The following is a 21,805-nucleotide window of genomic DNA, read 5'->3' on the forward strand; positions in this document are numbered from 1 at the left end:
TACTTCTGTTTCTCCAGAAATGAAATATACTTCCTATTGTTCAAAGAATCACAGAATCACTGAATGGTTGCAGTTGGAAGGGACGTCTGGAGATCATCTACTCCCACTCCCCTGCTCGAGCAGGGTGACCTAAAGCACGTTGCCCAGGACTGTGTCCAGACAGCTTTTGAATATCTCCAAGGAAGGAAACTCCACAGCCTCTCTGGGCAACCTGTTCCAGTGCTCCGTCACCCTCTTTGTTGCTGCCTTTTGGTTTGGATGGGCTAGAGAAAGTGAACCTGCACACTCTCCCCTCTGGAAATATATTAGACAGACTGCCAAGACATCGGGAGCTTGGGAATTGGCCAAGTTAGCTGCCAGATACCTGGTAGGTTGGGAAATTTGATTTTTACCTCAAGAGACTTGGAGCTGTGGTGTATCTGTCCTATGAAAATGGGCCAGATGAGATCCCAAAGCCCTAGGAAGCTTGTGAAGGTCAGACTCTTAGTCCTCCAGACTCATAGCTTCTTGGACCTACCAAGCAGTCAGGAAGCCAGGGTCTCTATTATTTATAGGCATGGATTTCATGGTTCCAATTGATCTTCACTGAAAATAAATATATCCTCTCACTACAGCTTCGACTCTGCTATTTCTAATGGAGAAACGTATCATCTGAAAAATTTTAAATGTAGTTACACCTAGTCTCTCCAGAGCTTCAGGGATATATTCCAAACCACAATCTTTACACAGGGCTTACAAGAGAGTAAGGTAAATTTTGGCTGCTTCAGCTGTATTTATTTGCACTGGGAGATCTCTCTTTCTTTATACATCAGTGTGATGGTTTCAGGGAGCTAAAGAGAAATGCTCTCTTCCCCAAAAGCATTCCGTTAAAGTCCCAGAGCATCTTACTGGAGTAAATGCAAGATTTGATATTGCTTTTGCAGTACTGGGATTCATATTTTAGGAAATCTTACTTTGTTATGTGAAGCCATTAAAATCTGAGGAAAGGCCAAATGAATATTGGAAGGAATGAAGTGAAAGGGAGGATGCCAAAACACTCCTGAAGGTAGAAGAGCTAGTGAATGCTCACATGAAATAAAGATGGTACCACCTTTTGAGCAGGCTGAAAGCAGTGGACATCTGTTCAGATGTGGGGTAAAGAAGGGGTGAGATGTGATGATAGTACTGCTGAGAGTGTCAAAACTAGATATCTCAGAAGATGCAGCCAGCCAGTGTGCTACCAGTGACTTCATATAACTTTTACTATTATCCTCACTTAGAAGTCCTTGAGTTAGAAGTCCTTAAATACCTGCATTGTATAATAGCACTGTTGGTTATTAAGCAAATCTTGCAGCTGGTGAGAAAGTCATTAATGATAACTTGCTCCAAACCAAACAGCTGGTTCTGTGAACCTCTAGGTAATAAAAAATTCCGGAACAGGAGGAACAGTATTAATTTAAACCCCTAATGCATTCGGTTGCTGTTTAAAATCCTAAGGAGTTAATTTTTACATCTATTTCAATAATAAAGTAATCACAACACTTTTTCTGTTTAAATACACAGCAAAAGAGTCTTTAAAAAGTATTTTTAATTTTTTTCTCAATACTTACAAAGCTAGTTTAATTTGGTAACAGAATTATCAAGTATTTCTCATCTATGTCTTAAAAAAAAATCCCCTCAAGAACACTTTATGTTCTCAAGAGCTTCACTGCCATAAATCAGCATAGCTGCACTGACTTTAGAAATACTGCCATGATTTATATCAGTTGTGGATCTGGCCCTTCATTCTTTGGTGATATGTACCAGCACATCAATACACTACAGTTTACTGCAGTGCTTTTGATCAGTATGAGAAAATCTCGTAGCATTTTTTTTCATGATGAGAGTTTCTAATATTTTTAAGAGCCTGACCTTGCAAGGTGCTAGAGCTCTCCGTTCCTTCTATCTTCAAAATCCTCTCCTCAAGTCTAGTGGAAAATTGGGGCACTTGGCTCTTTGCAGGATGGGACCCTGATCGTTGGAAGGGAATTGCCTTGCATCTTATACAACCTGCTAATGCGCTTGTGCATTCATGCACAGCAATTGATCTTGCAAGCTTCTTAATGTTCACTGGACTTGCCATTATACCATGAATATTTTATAGCAACACCACTATAATAACAGTAATTACATTTGCCCTTTTACAACACCTTTTATCTAAGAATTTCAAGGTGCTTTATGGATGTTAATTAAGCCCCACAGTCTTCCTTCTGTGCAGTAGGAACTGTTATTACCATTCTGCAGATGAGGAAGCTGGGGTACGGAAGATCTGGACTTGACCTTGCCCAAGGTCATATTGTAAGTCCTTGCCAGGACTAGGAGCTGAATTCGGGGCTGCTTGTTCAGGGCTCACTGTAGCTATTTACTCGATTTTCATTATGCCAATGGAAGAAGTCAAAGATTTAAAGTTGAAAAGCATGCACGACTCTGGATATGTTTCCTATTATTTGGAATATTGTGAATTCTTGATAAAGTGAAGAGTCACTATGCCCCTCAACACTCCCTTATAATATAATACATGTCGGAACACCCCTCAGTGAGTTGGATTGCTATATGTTGTATACAGGTGCCTGATCTGATATACAGTGATACCAGCAGAAATATTTCACTAGGGATCATACCAGTCTTGCAAGTACTGATACAAAGACTATTAATGCCATCTTGAGCTGTCAATGAGCTGTGAACAAAGTCCATAGTTGAAATGCACTATTCTCTTAATCACTTTACTAATACTTAAAATATGCCCGTAGGTGTATTCTGATATCAGTGCCTGTCATTTAGATGAATGAAAATGACTCACTGTGATTGCTTCTTTGGTAAACTTATTTACTATGACAGTGCTAGCCCTTGATTGCTTGGTAAAACAGAAGAATAAGTAATTATTATGCAATGATTATAGAGCTAGGATTGTGTCTAAAATGAACATGCAAAACACCTATTCAGCCAGGGGAAATGAACACACTTCCTGAGTGAAGAAGGTGGCTGCAATGCTAATATACCTTAATCAAAATGAAATGTGTGTTCACAGTCACAGCAGGGGCTGGCTAGCCTTTAGGAAGGTAAACGTACAGAAGGAAATTTTTCGTGCTTGAAAGCACCTGCACGCTTGCACCACAATCAGTAAGTGCCTCTGATATTTTTATTATTATCATTATATTTTAACCATGCAGCACCACACAGATGACCCCATCAAGATTTGATCCCTGCTGTACTGCATGCTGCTCAGACAGAGGAAGAAGCTGCCCTTGCTCTGAAGGATTAATAGTCTAAGTAAGTCAAAACTTTGATTCGTTAATTGCTTTTCAAAAGCTAATGAAGGAGGCGTTTCCCTCAGTAGGGGGGATCAGAAAAGAAAGTGACTTGAAGTAGTTTGTACAAAGCCCATTTGGTTCTCTTCGCTCACTGAGCTGACATATCAAATCAGGGATCTTTGTAGGTTAGGACAAATCCCTGATTGAAGTGATGTTGCTTAGCTCCATTTGGCAGTGGCAGGGGTGAGGGTGAGCAATCGAGGTAAGTGCAGGGATCCCCTCTCACGTAAGTGCTATGCCCTCCACAGAGAGATGGTTTCTGGAGATTTCTTAAGTGACAGAAACCCAGATCAGCAAGTCCACATGCACAGCAGAAGCTGAAGTGGTTTTAGCACTGAGAGAACATGAAATGCTTTGACATTTGAGCTGGAAACCCCAGTTCCAGACTTAATGTGAACAAAACCAATTGAGATCTGCAGCTGGGAAATGGATCCAAGTGTCCAAGTTATCCAACATGGGACCTGGGGAGAGTGGTCCCATGCCCAGCTGCTGCTCCCCATGACTCTAAGCTGGTTCTGGAGAGTGGAATAGAGTAAAATATGTATTTAAATATAAGGTAAAATAATCTAAGCATCTTAGAGTGGGCAAAATTCTGGCTTGACAAAAGAAATGGGGAAATTATCACTGACTTCAGCACAGTCAGGACATCCTTTAGGAAGTTTAGAGATACCTTCACAAGTTGGGAAGACACTGTAATTACTCTAGATTATGTAAAATCCATTAAATTTTAAGAAATTTGACCAGTTTAATCAGTATCGAGATTGATCAGTAACGAGATTTTGCCTAGTAAGAACTATTGGGCAGTAATAATACCACTTATACTTTATTCTGCTTAACTTTCAAGGGTTTTTTGTCCAACAAACCCAAGCATTTTAGAAAAATGGGATCACAGAGCAGTGTTAGTGGTCACAGGTATCTGGATATTACTGCAAAAGGTAATTTGCTCCTGGCCTGAGAGGAGCTTGAATGGGGATGAGTGAGTCGCCAGCACATCAAAGGCATAAGGGCAGGAATAAAGCAAGCCCACTTTCGCCATGCAGAAATGCCTAGTGCAGACAATATGCCTTGAGAAAGGAGATATTCTTCTAGCACAGGTTTGCCATCATCTTTTTTTTTTTTTTTTCCCTTTCTCCCAAACGTGGATCACTTCCTGCAAAGGGATGGTGTTTCCTGTCCCTAGCAGGGCTGTAGGAGCAGCTTTCCTTTTCTTCTTGGTAAAAGGATTGTTCACAGAAAAAACACCTGAAGGAAATTACTCTGTGTAACTTTAAATATACCTTCTCATCTGGAATAAAACATTGAACGCAATAACATCGTACTAAGTAATGTTCTACAGATTGCCACCAGCAACACTATGAACTATTCTTTGCGAACAGAACTATATTTTGTGTTCGAGAACTATCTGATTTGCAAACACTTTAGTATAGCTTGACAGTTTCACTGTTGCCTTTTACTTATTCATTTCAGCTCTTCTGCCTTAGTGCTGCCTCTCAGCTTTGATGCATTGAGAATCATTAGTAAGTAAAGCACATTTAATCTATCCTGCAAGAGTTTATATTTCTGAACTGAAGCAAAAACTCATGCCAATTAATTATTTACTGAGTTGGAGACTTCTAAAATATATCTGAAGGAAGATCACAGATTTATTAATTTCAGTTGATTTTATTTGGACTTTTCCTAATGAGATTTTCAGCAGGTGAATAGCTATTTTATTTTTATATGCACTATAGTCAGTTTAAACGCCATTTCATTAAAAGCTGTTTATGAACAAAACATTTGAAAGAAAATGTGAATTGCCCAGAGCATTTTTCCCCATTGCACGTGGTTAGGCTGTTCCTTGAAGCCAAAGATTTGATGGATTTTTGTTTTGTCTGCATTATAGGATTTTATTCTATGCATATAACGGATGAAAAGCATGAGTTGGAGTGGACATTGCATTTTGAAAACCACAAAGCACGTGTTTTATTCAAATTTTATTTACATAGGAATTATTTTACCCATCAGTGAAACGCAGCTGCCTCTGGCTTAGATGTCATTATTTAAAAAGCAGCATTGCTAAGTGAAAAGAACTTTATCTAATATAAAACTTGAGGAGGAATGTAAGCTTGCAAAATGTAATTACTCGTTTGGAACTTCGCCCAGACACCAAAACTATCATTCCCTCTTTAGCAAAAGTAACTTGGAATCTTAAGTGGCCACAGATAATGAAAACCTTGATTCCACAGTCTTTCTGGAAAATAAAAATAGTATTAGTAGTATAATGCTTCCCAGATAGTTAGATGTAATTGCATTCAGTGTTTACACAGCACTTTAATCAAGAGACCTCCAAGTGCTCTATAAAAGTAAAGGTGTGTTTGGTTCACTACGTTTGTTTCTTCGCGTTTCAGAAATGTGTTGTTCAGAAATACTTTCAAAAATATGAAATATGTTATTTCAAGGCAAATAATTGACTCTATTCTGGCCTCTGAATTCATGCAGAACTTCTTGGTGTTTCTGACAGGGAAGTTTTCTACATGGATCATTGGCAGATGTAGCTACAAAGATGTGGTCACACAGTAGTGCCTATGACAGCTGGGGTTGGTTTGAAGGATTGTTTCTCCTTCTAGCCTATTGATTTTGGGTTTTGTAACAGCATATTTAGCACTAGTGTCAAAGTCATGGATGGGTTTGTGATAAAGCTTCCACGGTATTTTATAAAACAGAGAGAAAGATTCCAGTGTGGGCACATCCATTTTCTGCATGATGTAGAACATCTACGCAATCATCTTTATCCACAGCAAAATGTAACCTGTCAGTCAGTGAGTATGTTTCAGGAATGGAGATGTTACATGTTTCCTCCCTTCTCCTTGACATTTTCATCAGTTTCCCCCAAGAATTCTCTGCCTTCCCTTCCCAGATTTTTAGCTATTGCCAGAATGTCATCTGAGGATCTATGTTATTTTACATAGTCTTGGGAAAATACCCGTCCCATAATGCGAGGAGAAGGGAAATAGTATCCAAATGTTACTAAAATCCATATTTTATGTACAACAGCAGTTTAACAAAACCCATTGGGGAGACAAGGAGAGAAACGCTTATGGAGAAAAATGTAGAAGGCTGGAAATAATGACGCATAAACCGAAAGAGCTAGTGTTTTTTCCTTCTTCTTCTTTTTTTAAATTAGGAGTCTAAACATCCTTAAAATTCTGTGTCAGTCTTACCTTACAAGATGTTGGAGAGTTTATTACCAGAACCTTCTGAAATAAAAAAAGAGTTCCATACAGTTTATGATGTTCCAGTTTATTTGTATGAAACTGTAAAGTACATATTCCAACTGATCACTTGAGCATTGGAGATTTCATAGCAAATCTTGGTGTTGGGTAAATTTACCTTCGCTCCCCCTCTGTTTTGTAGCATGTGGGTTTCCTGAAGACTGATGCTTCACCCAGATTAAGTCAATTGCAACATTATTATTGAGTTTGGGGGCATTAAATTAAATTTCAAGTTCATATAAATTTCTCTGATGAATAAAATTTTATTCATTTGTTATAATAGGGGTTGGTTATCCCCTAACTTGTTCAATTTATAGCAGCAAAATTTTTCAAGATTTCTACAGCACTTTGGGCACAAAATGTTTTACAGGGAATTGATCATTATGCCAACCATTAGAATTCAACTCAGCAGTATATTAATATCAAAGTGAGGAAACAAGAGAGGAGCTGTAGTTCAGGATAAAGAAAGTAAAGAATTCTGGCAGAGAGATATGTTATGATCACAAGAAGAAAAAAAAAAAAAGTAGTCTTTATAGATAACATTCCTGACTTCCAGAAGTATTCTTCAGTCTATAAGTCTCCCCTCAAAAGATTAGGAGTTTCAGCAGAAGCATCATCTCTGATGGGTGTGACAGTGAATGGGAAGTTCATATAATCCTAAATGCCTTCCTAAATAACTTTCAGTTTTATGGAATTGAATGAAGATCTTCAAAATAAGATCAGAGATGTAAAAGCAAATCTGCCCCGGCCCGTTGAAAGAACATCTTCTAATTCCACTGGGTGATCTAAAAATTTCTTTTTAAATGTTCCAAATACTTCAACTTCTGATTTAAAAAACCCTAACCCTAAAGGGTTCTCATTACATGCTGTTCCAGAGAAGCAAAATCACAGGTTTCCTGTGTCATACTGTTGGCTTTCTCCCTGTCCGTTTGAGTCAGGGGACAGAGATAGAAGCAGGTCAGCATGGCAGGGAGCGGCAGGCAGGAACGGATGATAGGTCAGTCTGAAAAACTTTTGATAATTGTGGTCCAGCCCTTGAAAAATTTCTGTCAGGTGGCAGCGCCAGGCACAAGCTATTTTTCAGCAGCCTATGGGCTTCCATGATAATGAGAACAGCTTGTTTTCTTTTTTTTTTTTTTTCCTTTGCCCTGTGCATATGTGTGTATTTGTGCCCACATTGCAGAGCTAGGAAGGAGCTATTCATTTTCTTACAAAGTGATATTTGAAATCTTCTTTCCTTTTTAACAAACTCATCCATCTTCACAGCACCTTTGCTTCTAGGCAATTTCTACAAATCAAGCTGAACTTTCGATCTGTGTTGTTTTTAATGATCCTTCTTGTCAATATTTATAATGCATCTTGAAAGCTGAGGCAGGCAATGGTTAGGTATTTAGTATTAATTAATGTGTCTCTCCCCAGAACATGCACGTGCCTAGGAAACTAGAAGCTATGTTTTAATTTTACTAGATAAGTTGGAGGCACTTGTCATAAACTAATATATCTAAAAGATGTTCCTCCCTACCTTTCTTGGCAGATGGAGTTAGTTTCTTCATGCCTTTTTCTCCTCTCTTTTTTCATTGTCACAGCATCGCTTCTGGATTTCACCTCAGTCTTCTCCAGACTCACATTGTCTCTTAATCTGGCTATATCAGTCCTCCTTCTAGCCCACTTGTTAGCACTTTTTATAGTGGTTGTCAATGATGATAAAGTAGAACCGGACGGTGTAGATTGTATATAAAAGAAAAGAGAAAAACAAGAGGAAGATAAGAGAAAAAGATCCCAAATGCACAAAGAAGAGGACACAAAGGTGAATGTCATAGTCAAAGGCACATGGGTTATATCTACACTAATAAATAAAAGAGGCTATGGCTGGACCCCTGGCCTGGCATCACCTGGACGATTTTTTTTATAGCACAGTACCCCAAACCGTGCCTTGGGGCAATTCCATGACATGAAAGTGGCCCTGATAGCTCTCGAGGCGTGGTTTGGGTACCCTGGTTTAGAGACTTCTCCAAAAAGCAGCCTTGTATACAGCCATCCCATTTAAGGGACATGAGACTTGAAGCCTATGAATGTGATCAGGACCATGTAGTAGGATAGCTATAGCCATAGGGTATGTGTAGGAGGAGCAAGAATACAATAAAAGTCTCCTGAGATCCAAATTACTCCTCTTTTATTATGTATGGCTTATATTCTTGCAACTCACAGGAGTCCAGGTTATGGGCTAGGTTTTCACTGGGCTAAATGCTATTCAACGAGAGAACAAGAAATTTTCTGCCATCGATAAATTGTAAGTTAACACTAAGATAATAGGTAGAACATATAGATGCTAATAGACCAATAGATAATACAAAAATGCCCCAGTGAGACAGTTCTGGTCAATGTGGTGTGTAAGTTATGCAAGCACAATGGAGCCCTGGATGACCAGATGACCAGTGTGAGATTTATAAATCAAATCATAATTGTTATTGAGAATAATATGATGTCACCAATGAAATTAATAGGAAAAGAAGCCGTAATGGTATGTTTTCAAAGTCTATCTCCCTGTGTCCTAGAAAGCCCTTCAGACAGACATAACTGACACTTGAAGAGAATGGATTGGATTTAAGACATATTAACAATAAAACAAAGTAGATTTCACAGAGCTATCCATTTCCTGAGCTCAGTATTAACTTACAACCCCTATATTGGTGACATGCCAGCAAACTGATTTGCAAAATTTCTGTCTGTCTTTACACCAGGCTATAAAGTACTTTACAGGAGCAAAAGCAGATATATCCCTATCTTAGAGAGCTTCCAAATTACAGCTTAATTAGAATACTATGGGACACAAAGGGAAGACAAGGACATAAGATAAAAATCGGAGGGTTATATTCTTGCACAGTGATTTCCCATTACACTAAACAGAATCATACTGGGGTATGTAAGTCCCTCAGCAAGTAATATTTTATGACACTGTAAATACAGCTAGTAAATGCTCAAGCTTCATTTTGTTGGACAGGGAGAAGTGAAGGTCAGTCAGAAAAAGAGAAGGGAGGTGTGCAGGGATCCCAGGCATAAAGTGACAAAGAGCCTCTTCAGGGCAGATGCCTGGCAAAAAAGCAGCAAACTTGAGTGGTGGAAGCCAGACTGGTGCAATGACAAGACAAGGGAAGAAGTCTCCATTTCTGCCAGCGGAAGGACTGAAGTCACCTCCACAGAACTGCAAATTCTGAATCACTCTTGAGTTTCACTGTCGCAGGAAGCAGCTCTGTGTGTTTGTTTAACTCCTGCTCTGTTTATCTTTCTTTAGGCTTGAGTACTGGTGCAGAACCTATTACACGAAAAGTACACAGAGTAGAGAGGAGCATGATAAGCTGTGTGATAAAAGCATGTTTATGTCATTACATTCTGAAAATGCGATATTGCTTTTATCAAGGGAGCAACAGCCAAAGTTTAGGCCTCTTGGAATCAATAGCAAAACACCTGCTTATTTCAGACTGGTCCGGAACATTTTCCAGAGATAAGAACCATTTCTGGGGACATGGAAAAGCAGTATCTGACTACTCTCTACAGACATGACTGTGTTTAGGTGCATCGAAACTGCCAATAATATTAAAGCTGGTGGGTTCACTTATGCAGATCTGCAATGCAGGAAGATGAATAGGCCTGTCTTAGTTCAGGATGCCTGAATGCCAGAAAGAGATAGAGCAAACGGCACTTAGTCACAAGTACGAGAAATTATTGGTTAAGGTGAAGGAACTGATTTAGAAAGAAAGAAAAGGTGAACCTAGAGTGATATAAGGTATGTTGTTTTAGAGTTTCTTCTGCACTGGAGACATGATGCTGGAGTCCTGCCTGGGACCATATGCTACTTTGTCCACCTCATGTCTATTATCTATGCTGGAATTTGGTTCAAGATTAAGACCTTATATATAATCATCCGTATTAAGGGGTAGTATCTGGGGTCTGTATACGTTACATATAAAATGTATCCTTGAGTGTGAAGTATGGGGTACCAACGTTCTTTGTCTAGGTTGATCAGCCAGGATTAGGTACTATGAAATCTTAAAGAAATGAGGCAATATAATTCTTTCAGAAGCTTATATCGGATAAGGTCATCCTGGACAGCACAGCACGTTGATTTAATTCACAGCTTCATAATAACAGCGAGAGTATTGCCAGCCAACCCGAATTACGTAAGAAAACCCCCACAAAAGCAGTTCAAGCCAGCATGTTTTATTTTGCAACTAAGACTGCATAGACTGAGACCCCAACTGGTGATTGTTAGGGATCAGCCAGTGAGTGACAATTCAATGCTTTCAGTCATGTGTCCATGTCTGCATTATTCAGGAATTAACAGAGGGAGAAACAATGCAAATAAAGTCAGAGGTTTTTTTGCTGAATTTTACTGAACTACAAATGGAAGTATGAAATGAGGTTGTACGGCAGAGACAGCAAAATGTATGCACAGGAAAATTTTGGCTTTAATATAAGGATAATTGCAAACTACCAAAGTTTTATAGTAGCATATATACAGGTTGGACTTTAATATTAGAGTTGTAGACCAGGAAAAATGGGAGGCTTACTTCCTCCTTGTGATACAGGTTTCATTGCAAGGAAAAAGAGAAAATACCTAGAGCAACACATAATTAGTTAATACAAGAAATTCATCCTTCTTTGTTAAGATTATCATCTTGTGTTAAGACCCATATGTGGCTGCCTCCTGGGCATTGTTCTGTTAGTGCTATTAATTGTAGCTGATGGCATTAATTGCCTTTTGCATTTGTATGTCAGATGTGCTAAGAGCTCTATTGCAAATGCAGTCTCTTTCTGATCTTTGTTTTCAGAAATAAGGTTGATGGAGACTGAGGAGAACCTCAGAGACATGCCAGCTCTGTACGAGAAAAAGTCTCAAAAACTTCCCCCAGGAGACTTGTAGTATTCCTGTTCAAACTTTGTAATAATGATGGGGTTTAGTTTAATACTTTATGGAGGGATTCTTTTTAATTGGATCAGAATTCTGCCTTAAGTCTTCATTAAAATGACATCCCCCGGCCATGCCTAATTCTCCCAATGGAACTGTAGACACTGCTGATTCTATCAAGGGACGATAAAGCATCAGATGCACTCATGGGCAGCACTCATTTCACACATCTCAGAACAGCAGTGTATGCTGCTGCGTGAATGATGTTATGTCTGTCCTATATAGCAGATAAGTTGTGTGCAAGGGTTCCCACATTCAGCCCCAGATGTGGCTGCATTTGATAGCGTATGCTTCAGCACTTATAATCTAGTGCCCACTCCTAGCCTGTGGCACAGAGTCTGTTATATGGCTGTGGTATCTGTCTCTGTAATATATGTTGTTATAGGTAGGGAGTCTATAAATGCCAAAGCCAGAACGGCCTAGTGAAATCATTTTCGGTTATCTTTCTTACAGCCTGGGCCAGAAAAAACATCGTGATTTATCGTGGATCCAGTAAACGCAGAGCCTGCCAAGGAGCTGCCTGAGAGGTCCTAATTGCAGCCACTCTGTCTTGGCCTGCACAGGACATGGGGGAAGCATTGCACAAACACACCAAGAAAATTATATAGTTTGTTATTCAAGTTCCTCATTGACTAGCAACTTGTGCCGTCATTTACCAGTACACAGAATAAGTGCTGCATGGGACCAAATAGGATACCTTATCAAAAAAAACAGAGCATTTTTGTACACAAAGAGGAGAGGCAGACCCTACTCTTCTCACCCATATTTGCACTTACTGGTGTGGGAATTTGTCCGTGTGGACGGATAGATAGACAAGAGCAGAGTACCAGGTAGAATCTGCAAATGTAAATCTTGGGGTTATCAAAACCAAACTCTGTTAACCACCCTCACTTGTCTTTGTACAGGGCTTTGAGCACCCTGGTGAAAAAAATAAAATCAAATAAAATCCAACAGAGCATTAGCAATTTTATTTTGATTTGTAGATTTTCTTTTAGTCATAAAAGAACTGCTGCTATATTAGGATGTTTATTGCCAAATTTGGAGCAGTAATCAGTGATTTCAGAGTCCTAATCTGAATAGTTCAACTGGCAAAAAATATGAATATGGGCACCCACCTTTCAAAAATGAGGCTTCCTCAAGGTGTCAACTTAGAAGTGAAGAACTGAGGAACCTTTAGTCACTTTAAAGTCTGGGCAGTCATTACTATATCCTTGTTGTCAGGGTTTTTATTATCTTAAAAGTTGAAAGTTTATTATAGTGAGATGTAACACTTAAATATGTTTTAAAATTCAAATAAATATAGTTGTAGTTCTTACAATAAAACTCAGAATGAAAAAATCTTAGAACTCACTGTGTTCTCCTGAATTTATTTCATTGCTCGCTTTTAACATGATTAGCAGAATCACTGCAGGGCTTGAAGACCACGGGGAGACGAAGGTCTCTCCGTGACAATTTCGGTCTTTAAAACTTCGGATGAAACTGCCACAATGGACAAAGGATGGAGAGGGAAACAAACACAGAGGGCTGAAGCAGTTTGTTCCCAGATCACATAGAAACAGATAACAGAAAACTCAACTATGATAGTACAGATACTTATCCAACAGGCAATACCACCTGGAAATTAAAAACCTATTCCCTGTTTGTTGGCTTACTGATCCAGGCAGTATTTTCTGCAGAAGACTAGGACATGAAAAAATGATTGCAATAAATACTAAGCAGATGTGCTTCAAGACTTTCTAAGTTATTCTAGAAACCGTGATAAATCTGTTGGGAAAGGGAAAGGGAAAGGGAAAGGGAAAGGGAAAGGGAAAGGGAAAAGGAAAGGGAAAGGGAAAGGGAAAGGGAAAGGGAAAGGGAAAGAAAGAGAGAGAAAGAGGGGAAGAAGGAGAGAGAAAAAAGAGAAAGGAAGAAAGAAAAAGAGAGAAAGAAGGAAAGAGAGAAAGAAAGAAAAAGCCTGAAGCAAGATATGGAAGACAGAATGATAAACTCAGAGGTAGAATGTTAAACTCATTTAGCAGGTAAAAAAATCCAAAGACAACCAATCCAGCTCTGTTATCAACGTGAACCATGCTTCAGGCGAAATTTCCTTGGCGCATTATTGACCTTTAAAATTACATCCTACTCCCAAATATTGCTCCATGCTGCTATCTTTTATTGTACTTGGCTTTCTTGCAGCGATTGTTTATCAGTCTGCTCTACTGTGTTTACCTTAAGCCTTTCAGAAGCAATTACATAAAGGATGGACATAGCCCAAAATAACAGGCATAGCACAAAGGAGACGAGACTAACTAAGCTCAGAATGAGGGATAAAAATAGGAAAGGGACTAAGCCTGAAAGAAGGAAAGGTAAAAAAAAAAAAAAAAAGATAGAAGAATCCTTCCACTTCTTATTTGCTTACAAGCAGGCTGGGATTTGGCAGTATTGCAGCATAAGTTATAGGAAGACACAAAAATGACCGCCCTCCACCAGACCAGATGTCAGGCACATAATTATTGAGTAAACTAATGTTGGGACCTGCTGATTGCCCAAGACCAGAAATGATCCTTTGCTGGATTAAGACCCTAGAGTTAGCCTAAAACACAATTTCACCAGAGGAGGCTGCCTAAATGCGGTCTTATTAAGTAGAAAATGGATGGGCCCATACATGGTACAAGGAATCATCCTATTACAGCCACGAAGAGTTTCCGTGTAATTTTAGACACCATTGACACACTGGATATGGCTCTAACTTCCCTGCCTTGTGAGTTTTGCCTTAAATATTAGTGCAAATGAAAATGGAATATAATGTCCTTCTAGATATGACTTTCTTAAAGGATTTTACTTGTGGGAGTGTTCCTGGGCCCTAGCCATCGAGATAAAAGCTTAATTGTTCCTATCCCTGTTAACATTAGTCTATAGGCGTCTCATGATTTTCAACCAGAGAGGGAAAAATAATTCTCTCTATTCAGACAGTTCAAGCACTAGACCTGTAAACAAAGCTAAGGGGATGGGAGCACTAGGCTGCTTTCAAGGGTCCTATATACACCCTCATGTGACAGAAAAATAGTGTAAAAATGAAATTAAATAAATAAAATAAAATAAAATGAAGTAAAATTGAAAGTTGAAAAAAATGTAAGTCTGTCCTTGAATCTTCCTTGGCTTAATATGGCAACTCGCTGATTTGTCAAGTCCAATTACGCTGTCACATTGCACAGGAATGACACATGCGTTTTCAACAGCCTTATGTCAACCAATGGAGGAATACTGGGCACTCAGCAGAGGAATCTTCTTTTTTTCGTTGTTGATTAATGAATTTTAGCATTATGAAAGATGTCAGATTGAAGCCTAGCACTGAGCAAAGTCATTTCTTCACTGAGAGAACGGGAGGAGCAATCGCAAAAGGACATATTCTCCATACCCTGTAGCCACCATATCCCCGATTGGAGAACCACTCTTTAGTCCCTTGAGGTTTTTTTTTTTTTTTTTTTTTTTGACACAGTTAATTTGGCTGGTATTTGGGATTGCAGCTTATGTGGGAGAGAGGTGATGTATGTTCTGGTTCTCAGAGAGGAAGGAGACCTGGATTCAGTTTCCTGTTGAAGATATCTGAGGTGACCCCTAGTGAGCTCCATATAGCTAGATAGATGGCCAAACCCAGGCAAAAAATTGTAGCAGTAAAACCTGACTAACAAAGGTAATCGTCTTCAAGCTCAGAGCCAGGCACCTAAGCCCCACATCTGTCCTACGCATTTTCCACTGAGTATTATAAGCATGTCATCACTTACTATGTTTGCTTTTTCTCTCCTGTGTACAAGAAAACTAAGCACAAGGTAGCTGAGAGTTAGATGCTACATGGCTGAATGCAAGAGCCCTTTACAGAGTAGTCCTTTGATTTGTTGAGCCTATTTGCGTAACTGATCTTCTCAATCTATAAAGCAGGATGAAACAGCACATCACTGTCTCGCAAAAGCATTAGGCAGATAAATACGTTGTAAAGATTGCGAGGTACTTGGAGACGAAGAAGGTATAAGCACTATTAGCAGATTATGATATAGGAGTTGCACTGAGACCCGAGCTCATTTCCATGTAGGCCAAATAGTTATTTGTCAACAGCTAATGAATTTTTACTTTCACCAGCATAGACTAAATTCTAAATTGTGGTGTTGAGTTCATTTGCCAGCTTATCGCAGTCAGGTCCATTCTCATAACTCCTGGGTTGTTCCAGCTCTGGGATGTATTCAAGGAGGGCAAATTCAGACTGCACAATCAAAAGAGTTGCATTTCCTAGTTTCAGGCTGACACAATTTGGAGTGTAACATTTTCTATGTGTTTTTTCCATGTAATATACAGATGTACCTCTTAAGGGGACAAGGCACTGCTTACACTACACTGACCAGCTGTTTAGGAATAGTCTGACTTTGGGAAAGGAAATATTTATTTTCTGAGAATTCATAATCGGTTTTTCTCATGAATCATCAGAAAGGCCGCTGAATATCATAGGAACTTTTACATAAACTTTGACAAGCTTTTTATTGGCTTCATAGGAATGTGAGATAACACACTGTATTATTACTTTCTCATCTAATAATCTCGTATAGAGATGGCCTTACACATATTACATTGCTTTACAAGGACAAAATTAGCTTCCTGATGAATTTAGTCTCCATGCTAAATTATTCTGCACAAAATGCAAAACTTTCTTTCCCTCATGATGACTAGAATCATAAACACAATTTCCATTTATTTTCAAATATCTATGTGTGACAAATCCTTTTTATCATAATAGACTGTAATGATTAATGTGTGTGTGTGTGTGTGTGTGTGTGCACATGGGTGTTCTACTAATAATTTCACCCATACTACTCTGATATCATCACATACGTATGTGTGTTTTAGGACTCGAAGAAGAATTGCATTTTTACAGGGTTTCATTAACCACGGCAGACCTTCAGTTAACTTTAATTTTATGCACCAGTCTGAAGAAATTCACTTTGTGGATATTATCATCAGGCAAAATGGCTAGTGGTTTAATATCGCTCTGTAGAGGAAACCCACAGAGCAAAACATGCGAATGGTAATAGCTATTGCTTTCTCATTTTGAAGCAGGAATTACTCATCAGCTGATTTTTCTGCTTTAAGCATATTTTCTCTTTGTTGTCTATGCAAGGGAATTATAAACTCAGGGAAAGTGTATCTGAATAATCCTTTACATAGAGTAGTGTTAGAGACATCCTTTTACTTGTCACTAACAGTGGATATGCTGGCATGCTGACAATATACTTTAGACCTCTGGACAGCCTTGCCCGCTGGCCTAATCGGCTCTCAAACAGCCAGGTGCACACTGGCTGCTTTGGTTGCAATCCGAGAAAGAAAGAGAGAAGAGAGTCTTGTCGTGTTAGGGATCTTCTCTAGAGAAACTCTTCTTTCTTCACAAACAGCCCAACTCTCATGCACGCTAAGCTCATATTTACTGTTCTGGCTGTGTCAAAGGGCTTTAAATGTAGTGCAGATAAGAATAATGCCCTTCAGGCCAGACTCAAAACCCCATAGGAGTCAGGGCAATTATTTCTTTTAACTGCAGTTAGGAGACATGTTTGGAAGCATATTGGAATTGCTGGCTGTGTTTGCAAGCAGTGTGAAAACTTTTCTACAGAAGTGTGTTTCAGACCAAAAAGTCTCTTTTTTTCCCCCATTGGTCCTTTTCATGCTGCATTAGTTTCATCCTTAAAATGATAACGAACGTTATTGTAATACCCTCCTTTTTCATTACTTAGCCTCTGCTCACATCTTGGATAAAAGCAGAGCTGTTGCGTATGCCTGTGGTGCTATCGTATCTCAATTCATTGGCTGAGGAAGGCTGCAAAATGAGGGTCAACAATGGTCATCAGCTAGCAGGTTGCTCCCTACCTTTTGGCACTAGAATCCATGCCAAAACGTCCTCATACTTCTGAGCCTGGACCTGGTTTCCTTCCACGTCTTTCCCTCTACAGTTCTCACGAATGGCTTCTCCTTTCCTTGCAGCTCATGGGTTTGCTCACAGTCCCCTTCCTGTTCACTACACCACAGCCCTCTCCACTCCTCACAAGCTTCTCCTACATGCTCCCCTCCATTTTACTGTTTCCTAGTGAGGAGAAGGAAAGGAAGCAATTACTGTGTGCACAAGGCATTTGCCAGTTAGGAAACACATAACTCGATTGTTAACTTTCACTCAACTTCTCGTTTTTGTGTCTTCTCTTTTGTTGTTGAAGAACAGAAAACTTGTCTTAAGGAACCTCATGTCTGTCATACTGAGATACCTATTGGATATGGGTGCTGGACAGGGTATGGAAGTCTTCAGTGAATCCTTGCGATAGCCTAGTCTTCCTTCAGCACCTTTAATTGTTTCAGGAGATCAGAGTTTTCTTTGGACAACAAGGCAGTTCAGTATGAAAATCTCATCTGAACCTCTAAGGGAATCCTACCCTCATCATTTTGGGCTATTTATACAGGGAAGAACAGGTTGAATAAGAAGGATTAAAAACACTTTCTTTCTTACTCAGCTGTGCTTCTTCACTTAACAGCCTAGTGGTTTGCTTGGGTATCCATATAGGAGATGAAAGCTTGAATCCTTTCAAGCAGAGAAAGAAACTGTACCTGGAGAAATGCTTTAGCAGCCAAGTTTGGGTCCAGTGGCTTGGTTTGGAGGGTTTCACTTTTTCCTCTAGCATTTTGATCTCATATCCACACTGAAAACATGTTAGCTCCCTAGTTTCCTTCTCAAGCAGAACGACTCCCAGTTCTGGACTTACCACACACTTGTAGGTGTTTTGTGTAAAAGACTGAGGCCCTCAGGCAATGTAGGAAGAAGACTGCTGACAAGTAATTTAGAGATTCATATGGGAATTGGATGTGAAATAGATACTGGCAACCATGTTCTTTAACTCCAGCAAAACTGAGACTCTTATGAGCGCAAGCAGAGCCTTAGATACTTGGAAAATTTTCATACAGAAAAGTGTTTTCAGATTTGGTATGTACTAGTTTTAGAGAGATTTGATTCTAGCCCCCCCGCCAAATCATGCAGCCGCCAATTTAATTCATACCCCTGTTTTTTGTCCTGCACATGGTTGTATTAAACTCTATTACGTTTTGTGAAAGGCCCACAGATGCACTGAAAGTGATAACTGGCTAACAAAACTGTTGTTATCTCTCCACCTTATCTTAACAGAGAACCACTTTCCACCAGAAGGAATATACATGCCAAGTTTCAAACTTTGTGACTTAAAAAAAAAGAGGGCAGTTAGAATTTCTCTTTGGCTCAGGGACATAATAAACGGGAGAAGGGCGTCAAATATCACCACTGGGCTGCAAGCAAAGATGAAAATGAAAGGAAATGTCTTACAGAAAGTATGAGAAGTCTGAAGACAGCAGCGTCCAATATAAACAACCTTTTCAAGAGCATGCAATACTCATTAATGTGCTCTGGGTGCTCCCCTGTGATAGGTTCACGAAAGGGGGGTTGAACATTTGCTATGGCTTCTAGCAAATACACTTAATTCCCTATCTAAAGCTCATTGAAGTCAGTAAAAATAAGACTCTCATTGAGTGTTTTTTTGAATCTAGTGGACCTTGGCTCAGTCCCTTTGGCATTTAGTTAAGATAGCTGAAACTTGTCCCCCATCAGCCATCCAGAGGTTTTGTTAAACTGAGCTTTCACTCACTTTGTGGGGTTTAATAGGCAATAGTTGAGTAAAAAAGAAGGCCAGAAATCCTGCTTCCTTGTTAGAAATGCTATATAAGACGAGAAATCTGTTAAACATTCAAGAAGACTTTGAGGTAAAATCACAGATTAGCAAGGAATATGTATATCTGGAAGCCAAGATGCAATTGCATATGCTATGCCTGCTTCCTACGTTTAAAAAAAAAGAAAAAAATGAAAAGAAAAAAAAAGAAAAAAAAGACAAGGATTGGCTTTTGTGTTGGTGTAAACACCTGTTGTAGCAAAATATCCAGGATTTCAGAGCTTGGGGCTTCACAGGCCGTTAGCACTGGCCTGGCAGAGCAGCATCTGAGGCCCCGAACTGGCCACGCAGGCTCTGGGATGCGGTGCATGCCAGGGCAAGGTGTTTCAGCATGGGATTCATAGGTAGCAGCAGCCAGCCGATTCAGGGCGCCCAGCAGGGAGTCCGGCTGGGAGCTGCCCAGAAAGGCAGATGATAACGATGTGCCTTGATTCCCTCTGTTATTCCTCGGGGTACTTTGTTTGTAAGGAAGTCCTTCCTCCAACTTAGGGTTGCCAATCCTTAACCCTTCTCCTGAAAGTGAGAACCGAGGTCCTTTGCAAAGTTCGGCAGTGTGTTATTCCTGTATTTCACAGCACAGCGGGGAGTTTCCACAGGTTATGTACAAAACAGCTTTGTTATCACAGCACCTATTGAAAATGGAGCAGATTGGGGTGCTAGCCTCTTCTCACCAACTGGATTCAAACCAAGACTTCCTACGTTTCAGGACAATATCGTATGCTGCAAGGCAAAAGAATGGCTCCCCATGCATTTTGTTGGAAGCTTCTGTTGTGCAGATGTGAACTGAGTGTGCATTGTCCAAAAGGGTTGCAAATGAGAGCTTAATTGTGTGGTGAAGCCATTAGGACGCTCACATGAGAAAGGAAGACTAAGATACCAGCCTCCTCTTCAAGGACTAGGTACGTATGAAAAATGAACATTGGCCGTTGCATAACCTGCAAAAACCTGAGAGCAAGGATACTTTGTTTTCACATGGTCGCTCTGGGTGCTGTGCCTGATGGTTTTACTTTTCTCCCTCCCTCTGGCCCCACACTTCTCTCCCCAATGCCAAAGCTTCAAGTGTCTCTTCCTCTTTTTTTCTTTTCTCCCAGCCTAAGTGATTTGGGTCTGAGATCATCCAAGGTAGGGCAAGACACTAAACTTTGTTGGTCCATGCTCTGTGTGACTGCTCCAGAATGGGTACAGGGCAGCCTGCTCCATCACCAGCTATGTTCAAAGGAAGAGTTATTTCCATCCCTGCATGCTGCATGGAGCCTCACCCAGCCAGCCTTGCTGTGTGTGCACTTCCCATCCCAAACTCCTCAGGCAGCTGGGCAGAGGTGTGCATAAATAATGCTGGCAGGGCTTAAGGCTGAGTGAGGCTTCAGAGCTGAACAATCATGAGTCTGAAAACTGGAGAAGTGGTTGAAGAACACCAGCCTGGAGACACTTTGGGAAGCTCTGCATTCGCACACAGCCTTTTCCGCCCATACACTGTACCGCAGTAGTAACAGCCGTACTTGGTAGTACCCACATTTCTACAGGAGAAAGATTTTTTTAAAAAACAGCATAGATCAAGAGAAATGATCCAGAAGAAATTTGTCCCTTGCAAAGGCAGTGCTGCTCACCCTCTTCCCATATCCCCCAAGCACAGTTTTCACCGCACTCAGGCCTGTGTGTCACAGTGTCTTACTGACGAGTAGGTTGTGTCTCCTAAAAGAGGCAAACAGCCATATTATCTTCAATTGCTTCCAAACTCTTTTTTCCGCATCATTATGTTAAAGATTGTTTTCCTGTGCAACGGCAAAGAAAGGCTGCTGCTACTAACCACTGAGCTTGCTCTACCTTGACAGCAATCCTGCACTGGAGATTTCTAACTCAGAGGATTCCTACTTTCTTCTTCTTCCATTTTTTTTTTTTAAATTCTTCTTCAGTGCAATACATGGTTGATCCTTTATGAACATTCAAACAGAAGAAATGACTGTTAAGTTTGAAAGCCCGATTTTCATTCTATCTCCTTTTCTAAGGCCACATAGCATCATCTTCATTTGTGTAGTATACCACACACCGAATGGACAGGCAGGAAGCATAAGAGAGCTGGTGTGATGTTTTGCATAATCCCGGTAAACCTTCATTATCAGATGAGCAACTGCAAGAGGTGTTATGTCCCACACACCGAACCAGCCAACAGTTTCTCTCATGTCCTCTTTGTGCAGAAAGAGCAATTATAAAGTTGTCCATCCCAGGTGCAGAGTACAAGCTACCTGGGCCAAGCCTTACTTGAGAACGTCACCATCAGTGGTTCACATCTCACCGTAGAGAATGGTTGATGGTGGATGGATAACGGTCATCGCTGTTTCTCCCAAGCATAGCGTCAGTCCTGCTCTTCGTCGGTTCTGACTGTCTCCGTATGGCCCATCTCTGCATCTCTCCGGTCCATCACTTCTCAGTTGGAGAGGGGAGCCAAAAAGGAGAAGCCAAGTGCAGTGTCTGACAAACAGCAGTAGCACATAATGTTTTGTC

At 40.1% G+C, this 21,805-nt stretch overlaps 1 long non-coding RNA gene across 3 annotated transcripts in view; it reads left to right on the forward strand.

Annotated features, from left to right (window-relative positions):
* Positions 1–20,085, forward strand: part of LOC104148584 (uncharacterized) — a 136,122-nt gene extending 116,037 nt beyond the window's left edge. Inside the window, exons 4-6 of one of the 3 annotated variants that reach the window (XR_011141144.1) lie at positions 3,189–3,288; positions 4,797–4,846; positions 12,000–12,802. This is a non-coding gene — a long non-coding RNA (uncharacterized lncRNA). Of the gene's footprint in view, positions 1–3,188; positions 3,289–4,796; positions 4,847–11,999; positions 12,803–20,009 lie in introns of those variants that run through there. The other 2 variants (XR_011141147.1, XR_011141145.1) reach the window with 2 other exon arrangements.
* Positions 20,086–21,805: the final 1,720 nt, after the last annotated feature.

This window comes from Struthio camelus, chromosome 4 (assembly GCF_040807025.1).
Source record: "Struthio camelus isolate bStrCam1 chromosome 4, bStrCam1.hap1, whole genome shotgun sequence".
Taxonomy (NCBI): Eukaryota; Metazoa; Chordata; class Aves; order Struthioniformes; family Struthionidae; genus Struthio; species Struthio camelus.